The sequence below is a fragment of the Triturus cristatus genome, chromosome 8, assembly GCF_964204655.1.
Source record: "Triturus cristatus chromosome 8, aTriCri1.1, whole genome shotgun sequence".
Taxonomy (NCBI): domain Eukaryota; kingdom Metazoa; phylum Chordata; class Amphibia; order Caudata; family Salamandridae; genus Triturus; species Triturus cristatus.
Genome location: NC_140591.1, coordinates 1,667,660,637 through 1,667,671,003, shown reverse-complemented (window position 1 = coordinate 1,667,671,003; position 10,367 = coordinate 1,667,660,637). Strand labels below are relative to the sequence as shown.

At 43.3% G+C, this 10,367-nt stretch overlaps 1 pseudogene; it reads right to left on the bottom strand.

Moving 5' to 3' along the window:
• Positions 1–2,743: 2,743 nt before the first annotated feature.
• LOC146808535 (zinc finger MYM-type protein 1-like) lies at positions 2,744–4,603 on the bottom strand (annotated as a pseudogene).
• Positions 4,604–10,367: the final 5,764 nt, after the last annotated feature.

Below are 10,367 nucleotides of genomic sequence, written 5' to 3'. Positions count from 1 at the left end.
GCTGAGGTGGCATTAATTGAAGCCAATAAATTGTCTTGCTCACTGTGGTTTTTTTGTGCCAGATTATATTAGAGTTTTCAAAATACTTGCACTTTGTGTGGAGGTTTGGTGTGTGGCCTTTGCTGCTGAGTTTCTGCCTCTATCTCTACAATGTAAAGATCTTTTGTGACCTTTACTGCGAGGGGAGGCCTCATGTGGACCCTGACATGATTCCAGACTTCATTTGTTCCAGTTAATGCCTGCTGGGTCGACATGTTCAGCTATCCTTACATTGCTACCTGTTGTACCGTGTTGTCCCGAAGGCTGTGGATCTGAGCAACCATGAAAGTGCTGTTTGTTTTAGGTGGAATTTGGGTTTGCGGCAAGCTATCCGTAAAGGTTGAAAGGCTGGTTGTATCACAAATGGCATTCTCGCCTCTCAGGTTTTTTCCTGTAACATTGGTTGTCAGGTCGAGTTCAGCCAACATACCGGGAAGGCTTTCCTGGGAGATTTCTATTGTGGTGCTGTCTCCTGTCACCAGAAGCACCTGGTTGTATCTGCTCTTGGCTCTGTGGGACAGAGATATACGAGATATTATGTCTACCAGTGTACTTGCTATCGCCACTCGACCTCCATTAAGATCTCGTTTCCAGTTTGAGTCTGGGGTGTGTGGCTGGACAGACTGGGATGATTTTCTATTGAAATAATCAGTTGTTTATGTTTTCGGTGTAGGTATAATTGTTAATGAATTGGGGTAGAGTGCACAAGCTGCATCCCTAGGGGTTTTGGTGGACTCTGTGGCTACTGTTGCCTTCTTGTTAAGTTTAATCATGGCACAGGAAACTAGGGGTGTGTGTACTCCTCCCTGGGGGAACGTTGGCGCATCAGATGGTGTTAAACCTGACCCCTGTGTTTTTAAACACCTTTCTTTTGCCATAGCGTTGGAGCGTCATTGGATAAAGAATCTATTTAATGGTTTCAACCCCTGGAAAAATAGGTTTTATCCTTCTGATCCCTATTGGGGGCCTTGACTACCCTATGAGAGAATCGACTCGCTTGGGTGGGCCGAGCCTCAGATAAAGACATCCAGGGACACGCTAGGGGTTTAATTGAGGTCAACCAGTTAAAAAATAAAGGTTAAAAAATGAAAAATTAGCTTTTTCCCAGCGCCCCCGCTTTCTCTCAACGCATCAAGTGGCGGCTGCCTATACTTTGACTGTGTCCATGTGAGTCTGTTTGGAAGCTGCAGCTTCCCCCTACTGAGGGAGGAATGCCACTTTTCCACCCACTTCTGAAAGGGTGCACCCTGGTGTTCCCAAGTTCACCAAATTCCTAAAAGGGAATGTCCTTCCTGGTACCACTGTGTCTTAGTTGTTGTATATTGTTAATTCTGGCAGAGCAGGCAAGCGGGAGCACACCGAGCCCCCCGCAAGCCGCAGCCAGCCTGGCAAGGCCACTTGCACAGGGGTCCGGGCTCACGATTTGCGAGGGTTGAGTACAGGGTCCTCGCTTGCCTAAGCCCCACTGCTCACTTTGGACCGTAGACTGCAGTCTACAGGCTGACCCCGGGCGGAGGGGCAGGCCAGAGCGAGGGACTCTCACTACTCGGAGGAGCTGCGAAAGGAGGAATGGGAAGCTGAGGGGCAGGAGGCGAAGCAGGGAGGCAATACAAGCAAACAGGGGAAGTGGGGTGGTTTTTCCCAGTAGGAATGTAGCTGCAAAAGTGGTTGAGACATGGATGGTAGATGGAAGAGGAGAGACGGCTCGCCACACTCTCCTGGCCTCCGAAATTGCCTCGGCTTCCGGGCCTCCGGGTCGCACACAGACACACACTAGCTTAGCCGGGCTGAGCTGGGCTCTGACCCCTGGGCCCCGGGTTCCAAGCAGCCGTGCAGCCGGGCTCCAGCTTCAGCTTGCCCCACAACTCACCCCTGAACAGTGGCGTCACTAGGGTTGGTGTCACCCGGTGCGGGTAACTCATGGTGTCACCCCCTCACGACTTACCACATGGACCTCCTCCGCTCCGAGTCCGCCAGTGGACACAGTTGGCAAATAACGGAACCATACAAAATCCTTAGTAACGTTTGTAAATGTAGGTCCTATATTTACAAAGGCCATAGAAGAAAAATTGAATTCAACAAGGTCGGAGGTAAAATACTATAATAAGTTAAGAACTAAGAACTACATAGAAAATATGTTACTTTTTCAACATTAAACTTTAAATTTTACTGTTACAGGAGATAAGGTTGTAACCGTTCTGGATTGGGTTTACACAATCAGCAACTGCCAGAATAGTATGCAACAGTACAAATTACAATGTCACATTATATCTCGACTAATCAGAACTTTTTCTTTCCTGGCCTTTAAAGCTGCAAACTTGTTAATTACTTCATCAATATCAACATCCTTCGCCAAATCACTTTCAATTGATAATATTGCAAGATCAGAAAGCCTTGACTGTCCCATGGTAGATCGCAAATAGTTCTTTATAAACTTTAGCTTTGAAAAACTCCTCTCACATGAAGCTACAGACACACAGATTGTAAGAAATAATTGTAGGCTCAATGAGAGATATGGGAGAGATTCTAGGAAGTCCCATTCAACTATGAATTTTAAAACGTCAAATACTGACCAGTCTTTGGCTTCTTCGACTTCAATCTCTGCTGCCTTCAGGTGCTTTCTCAGCCTTGGTATTTCTAATAAAAGCTCTCCCTCGGATAACTCATCATAGAAATTGGACAATTTTGGAATGGACACCAGTAACTATTCTCCAGTGGCAGATATCAAACTCTTGGCTTGAACAGCCTCAAACATGGCTGCTACTTCCTTGATGGCTCTTGATCTGATCTGGAGTTCAGAATGGAAACGATCAATACACTCAAGCATCGCCCTCTTGTTTTCTTCTTGCAGAGTTAGTCCAGCATCTCTTGTCTTCTCACCCGTCATCCTCTTCTTGAACCTGGGCCTGCTCTCTACTGAAATTCCATATTGGTCTGATTTTAAAAGCGCCTGTTCAATTGCCTGCTCCACTAGATGATTGCACTGATCGTCGTACAGAAATAGTCTTAGCGTCTCTAGCTTTGTCTCCACCTTGTCAAGAGTTAAGCCCTTAGTCTGAAGGTACAGCTGTGTAAGATTAACTTCTTCAAGTACATCACACCAAATGTAGAGGTAGCACAGAAACGTGAAATTGCAGACAGCAGGCAAAAGACCACGGGCTGTACCTCTTGTGTCTAAATTTTCATCTGGATCACGTAGAGCTTCAATTGCCGCCACACATTCATCAAATTTTTCTTTCACTGCCTTTACTGCAGCATGATGAGCACTCCAGCGTGTTGTTGATAGTCTTTTCACTGAGACTCCAGTGTGCTCCATTAAAACATACCATCGGTGAGTAGAAGCAGCAAAGAAGGAAAACATTGTCTCAAGAGTTCCAAAAAAAGTCACACATGAAGCATTTTCAGCAAAAGAGTGTTGGCCGCACAGGTTAAGCGAATGATCCACACATCCATTAAAAATAGCTTTCCTGTTCTTTCTTTTCAAAATGACTTGTACACCCCCATGCATTCCAGCCATAGTGGCAGCATTATCGTGACCTTGAGCGCGGCACATCATAAAGTCGAGTCCATCACGTTCCAGATTTTTAAGAATATCAGAACTGAGGTCAACAGCTTTTTTCCCCTTTAAAGGGAAAAATCCCAGAAACACTTCTTTTACTTCAACTTTCCTATTTTGGATTTTCACATATCTGATCACTTCGGACATTTGGTCAGTGTGTGATGTGTCAGGTGTGCTATCGAACATGATCCCAAAATACCTGGCAGATTTTATATCCAAGACAAGCTTCTCCCTCACATGATTTGCTAGGACATGTATAAACTCATTCTGAGTTTTTGGTGCAAGATAAGATACTGATGCTTTGAGTTTACATGTGCTTCGCTTTAATCTCATTAGGTGCTCTTTCAGCACTGGGTCATATTTAGAAAGCATCTCAACCATTTCAAGAAAGTTTTCTTTATTCAAGGAAGATTCATCTTCCTTGTGGCCCCGGAATGCCAGATTCTGCTTGGCAAGAAATAATGTGATATCGAGCAACCTGTGCAAAATGTCGCTCCACTTTTTCTTCTCTATGTCCATCAAAGCAACACTTTCGGCGTCAATTGTTTTGTGCAGTCTAAGTCCTGCTGCCAATGTTTTCCATATTTCAAGGCAATTTAAGTGCTCTTCGGATGTCTCATGATTTTGCACTTTCGGGCTCAGTTTCCATCACTTCTGAAACCCAGTCACAAATTTGGATGTCGTGTCTGTAGCATGATTAGCGGCAAAGAGTCGGCAGCAAAAACAATATAATTTCTCACTGACGAGTGAGTAAACCATCCATGACCGCAAGACTTTCTCTCCATTTGGCATCACCTTGTAAAACCACTCTTTTGATAGCTGGCGAACATCTCCTTTTGCTTTTGGATCTTGCCTTGTCGCAATTCTGAAAGGGCCATCTTTGTTCTGGAAAGAAGCACTTCCTCTTTTGATGATTACAACCCGCAAATGACCTGGAACAGGTATATTCCAAAAAGAAGCATCATCTAAAATATTCAAATTTCCCCCCTTAACCTCAGTCCTCATCTCATTTACAGTGTCATTGTTAGAGTCACTTTCAGAACTCTCCTTTGCTTAAATTCATCCATTTGAAATTCCATTTCCTTTCCTTCTTTTTCTGCTTCATTTTCTTCTATTTCAACTCCTTCCTCTTCTGCAGTATGCATACTAGCATCAGGATCAGCGTTATCAATTGGTGGCCGAGGAACTGTGTCTTTTGATGAACCCTTACCCTGGCCATCATCTGGTCTCTTGACATACTGAAGCATGGATCCACGTAGTGTTGAGAGTGATTCATTTTTTACCTTTTTTGCTTTTCTTTGCTGGCATCCACTTGGCCTCTTTGATGTATGTTTTCCATGTGGCATGATTGATATAATATATCCTTGACCTATTATTATCCAAAAAACTGCGACTTTAAAAACACCAACAACAGCAAAGCTTGTTTTTAAGCACGTGTAGTGGGCATGGGCTGATGAAACGGCGGGTCCAGTCAAATGTAGGATGTCAGTGTCACCTCTAGTACAAGTGGTTTGTACTAATAATTTGGGAGGTTTTCATCTTGGTCGTTTTGTCAGTCGCCCTGTGCCGCTGTTCATTTTTTTTGTTTTCATACTTGCCGCCTATTTTATCGATGGTAATAAGCCTGTAAAAGACAGAAGCCGGGATTGACTATCACTCGCTGGGCAAACATGCTCATTATTGCATTTTCTTAATAAGCATCATTAACAAACATGTTAAATTATACAGTACAACGGTTTAATAATAAAGACAGGCACTGCAAATTAAAATATAGAATTCAGCAGAATTATTATTTCTGCTTTACTAACCACAGTTGGGAATCATGGCATTATTGCAAGCCTCTTGTAAAGTGACCCTGCTGCATACCCTGTAGATTTTAGCAAAAATAAAATTCTGTCTTTAGGTGAAGCAAGTCAAAAGTTAATAAAAACGTGTGAGAAGTGCTCCAGCGCTGTTTAAGGCCCTCCGTAGAGGTGGGCTGGTCATCATTCAGTCACACCCTATTATAACACATCACGTAATAACGCACTGTTCAACATAAAAAAATTACAGAGAATGCCCATTGCACAGGAACAACGCGAATGACAGAGCGAGCGGGTGTTTGAGGTGCTTTTGTGTTTTTTTGTACTTTTTTTAGTGCAAAATGCATTCTCACATTCGAAGCGGACACAAGTGTGAATTTCTTGCTAAAGTGCAATGGTGTCATCACATCTTCATAGCCCCTTCTTACATTTATTCTTTAATTTCTTTTATGGTGCTACTCATCCCAAGTGGGGTGTCAGACCACATTACTTGACACACACATGTATTATGATTTATACATGTGTAAATCAATGTATAGGAAATGTTGCATAAGACAATAAGAGATACGAGGTGTTGTAGTCACATGTAGTCCGTACTGGTAGACTTTGTATGCTATGAATGCTGAGTGTAGAAAAAGACAAAATTCAGGTTTCACAACGTGACAAAGTGGTTGGGGTTGTGTATACTAATAAGACTGTATCACTACCCAAAGGAACAGTATTTAGTACCTTAGAATGAGAAAAGATTGAGGGGAAAACAACCTTTCTAAACTCACGCCTTGCAGTTTGCGTGCAGTGGTTCATAACTCACTGTGTTATATTCCAAGGATTGTAACTTAGGAACTGCTAGTTACCAAATGTTTCTCTATGACAAAACCCACTAACCTATCTACAAATAAATACAAACCTGTGGTAGGCATGTTACACTTTGTGCTTTGCGGAAGGCACCTTAACTGACTATGCTACTTTATGATGAGTGAAAACTGTCACTAGACAAAACACAGTCCTCTTCACCAAGTACATTAACCACTAGATTTATCATGCCAATATTATTATGCTGTGAAAATCACTGGGCACACAAAGATCTCTTTAGCGGATGATTTAACACTGCAAGATATTTTAAAATGCACCACCTTTGTGATCCAATTAAGTAAAGACAGCAAACACATTACATACAAAAGGGTTCCTCCTTGACTTACAGGAGCTCACTCATGGCTGGGATGCACCACAAAATGTTTGTGCAGTTAATTCCGTGATGGCCTGAGTTGGGTCGCAGGTGGTGGCCATTGCAGCCCCTAGTGGCGTTGGATGACAGGCTGTTGTGTGGGCGAGATCAATAATATAGCCTAGCAGCTCACACTTTCATCCCTCTAATGTTAGTAAAACAAAGACTGCTGGTTAATAAGTGACCCTATTTTTATATCTACGAGTTCCAGTTTTACAGTGTCAGCTATAAACCCAATTTATTATTATATAAATAATGGTAATAATAATAGCAGCTGGCACCTCCTGCTGAATAGTTAGGTTGCGTCGTTGCATTTCTGGTTTAAATTTTGCACCACACCACACCGACCGGACCGGCCCTTTGGTGTCACCCCCCGTGAGGGTGTCACCCGGTGCGGTCCGCACCCCCCGCACCCTCCTAGTGACGCCGCTGCCCCTGAACACCAAGCACCAAGCGCTACCGAGATGTAGCGAAACAGGAAACAGCAGTGATGACAATGAGGACACTGGTCACGTCAATGGCGGACAGTTGAGATAGACATCTAGACCATCTAATCATGAGTAAGGTGCTGACACAAAGCAAGCACTAAGGGGCGTATTTGCTTACATTTCAGGCAATGCAGTGCAGCAAGCAAAGCTGCTGTGCTGCGTTGTGTGAAAGGAAGACAGCAGAAAGGCACAATATGAACTAAGATGTGGCAGCATGCATAGGAATAGGAAGTAACAAGGAGAAATAAACATATTTCTCCTCATTGCACCTCACTGAGCAAGGTGTAGCATTTAACGCATTCGCAGGTTTACTAGCTTTATGAAATGTGAGAATGCACCAAAATCCATGGGTGGATGCATGGGAACGCCCATGCTCCACAATGAAATGCCTTGTTAATGCCAAGTAGCACAGGGAAAAATCCCACGCGAAGCCACCGATATCTGATTTGCGTGACTTGGTAAAGCATAAATATCATTTTACGTTGTGGCTGCAGTAATGAAGTGGCCCATCCATGATGCTAAATGGTAGTAAGTCGGCTCATGAGTACATGTTCTCTATCACAAATAATACGTCTGTTTGCAGATTGGTAAATCTATAGACGAGATCCAAAAAGGACAAGCAGATTCTTTCAAATGTCCCTAACTCTCACAGCCATGCTGATTATTCTACAGTCTGATTATTCTCCTCCCTCTACCAGGCTGTCAGACCCTATTTCTTTCAACACTGAATGCACCCCACTCTTCTTATAATCATTTGAACCCCTTTGAAGTACCCATACCACTTCTGAAAACTTGCACAAATAATTCATCCATTGCCTCACCCCTCCGTTGGTCAACCACAGATTCTGATATTCCCTTTCTACATTTAATCAATATATAAATCATGTTTGTGGCTACACTCAAAATTAGGAAGTTGGGGGCATATCAACAAGGGCTTTATCTCTGCTTTTTTGGCTTTAAAAGCCAAAAAAGCAGAGATAAAACTAGCACCCTATCAACAACAGGGTACTAACACGCAAATTTGCATGTTAGCACCCTTTTACTCTACGCTTCCCCTTGCATCTCTAATGAGATGCAAAGGGGGCGTTCCAGAGTAAAATAATAGGAGAAATGTCGCTAAGCGACATTTCTCTTATTATCAAGAATGTCGCTAACCCTGTTAGAGACAAAAAAAGCAGCGCTAACCGCGGTTAACGCTGCTTTTTTACGTCTGCTAATTTTCAGACTTAGCCATGATATCCTACGGAAGGAGGATATCATGGCTAAGTTTGCCTGTCCCTATCAACAAGGTAACGTGTGATTATCGCTGGGTTTCCAGCGATAATCTCACGTTAGCCTGTTAGCGTGTAGATTTTTATCGCTATTGAGATAAGCGTTGCTAATAGCACGCTATCTCAGCGATAAAAATTCACGCTAGCCAGCGATAATTATCATCACGCTAAGAGCGCTGAGCGATAATTATCGCCGGTTGTTGTTGATATGCCCCCTAGAGAATAGCAAAATGCAATTTCCATTTGACCTTCCTACCTTTGATTTCAGTAACAGCTCACATTTACCCAAAATTGTTGATCTCCTACCTTTTCAAACTGCAAGGGCTTTGGCCATTTTCTTTAAATAAATACATGTGGAAAGACTTTAAAATTATATGCCTTCATCGGGTCAGAATATATATGGCCACCATAATCATTGTTAAATTTACGTACTCCTACAATTGTAAACAGTGTACAAACTTTTCATTGATTTTGATGGGCCCACCGTTTTAGATGGTTTTAAAATATAACACCAAGGTATGTATATGCTGATAACTTCTCAGTTTTGGCTTCACCCCTGTACCATGTAACGTTGCTTGACTTTGACCCAAAGACCAGAGTTTAGTTTTTACCTAGATCATTTGCTAAGCAATTTGTGTTCAATATTTGTGAGGGGGTGGTGACGTTGCTTTTTTCTGCAGGAGTATTATCAGTCAGAGAGAGTATAATTTGAGTGTCCCCAACTTAGGAAAGAATGTTAATGCTGTGTGATCAGATGAGGTCTGCCAATATTATGTTGATATTAAACAAGGTTCCAATGGGTAGGGTGGCGTGCTGACTCTTTATGTTCTTCCTGTAAGGAAGGAGCTGATCCAGATGAGGGCAGGTCCTTAAGTGCCCACTTTGTGTAGTCTTCTGACCAGGATGGATTGGAAAACCATGTTAAAGTCTGCTAAGTGGGAGAGCAGAATGAGGGCCACTGTTTCTCTACAGTCGAGGATCATCCTGATAGCATTGGTTGGTGTGATAAGGGCAGGTTTGGTGCTGTGGTTGGGTCTGAAGCCTGATTGAGGAGATTTTAGGAGCTAGTGTGTGTTGAGGTGGTGGGCGAGTTGCTTGTTGATGATTTTCTTCATTACCCTGTCTGGGTAGGGAAAAGGGAGATCAGAGGGTAGCTTGTTAGCTACGCGGGTGTGCTGAAAACTTCCTTAATAGTGTGTTTACCGCTACATGTTTCCAGGTCTCTGGAAACATTGCAGTGCTGATGGACGTGTTTAGGATGGGGGTGAGTACTTTGCTGAGTAGGAAAGTGCCCATGTTGCAGATGTGGATGGGGCAGCATTCTTTCGGTGCCCTGCAGTCGATGATTCCCTTGATGTTGGCTCTCTCTTCTGTGCTGACTGTTTTCCATGTGGTTAGGGTATTTCTACAGTCTTTGCTGGGTAGGCAGGAGGCGAGACTGGTGGGGTCTGGTTTAGGATTGGAATTGTTGTGGATGGTTTTGATTCTGTTGCTGAAGATGATTTGTTGTTGCATAAATCTTGCAAGGGGGTGATGGCGTTTGTGGTAGAAACTGGTGGGTTGAAATCTATGATGATTGCGGAAAACTCTTTGCAGCTATTTGTGCTGTTTTCTGTGTGCACTCTTAGGGCCTTCTTTTTGGTTTCTCAGCCCTGCTGGAGGTTACATCCCAGTGCTGCTTTGGAGGTTCCTTGTCTGTTTGTTTGTGATTCATTCTCCATCTTCTCTCTAGTTTTTTGCAGTGTGTTTTGTTCTTCGGAGTTCATGGATGTACCAATTTGACAGTTTCTGGGTTCTCTTTTGGTAGTTGTGTTTGCGGTGTGCCAGGGAGTTGGTGTATTCTGCAATCCATTTGTCAAGTTTTTTTACTTTGCAGCTTAGGTTACTGATGGGGTAGGGCTGATTTATACTCAGGGTTTGGGACCAGTTTGATTCCGTGATGCTGCTTCAGGTGCCTCTGACCGGGCTGTCCTGGCTGGTTGT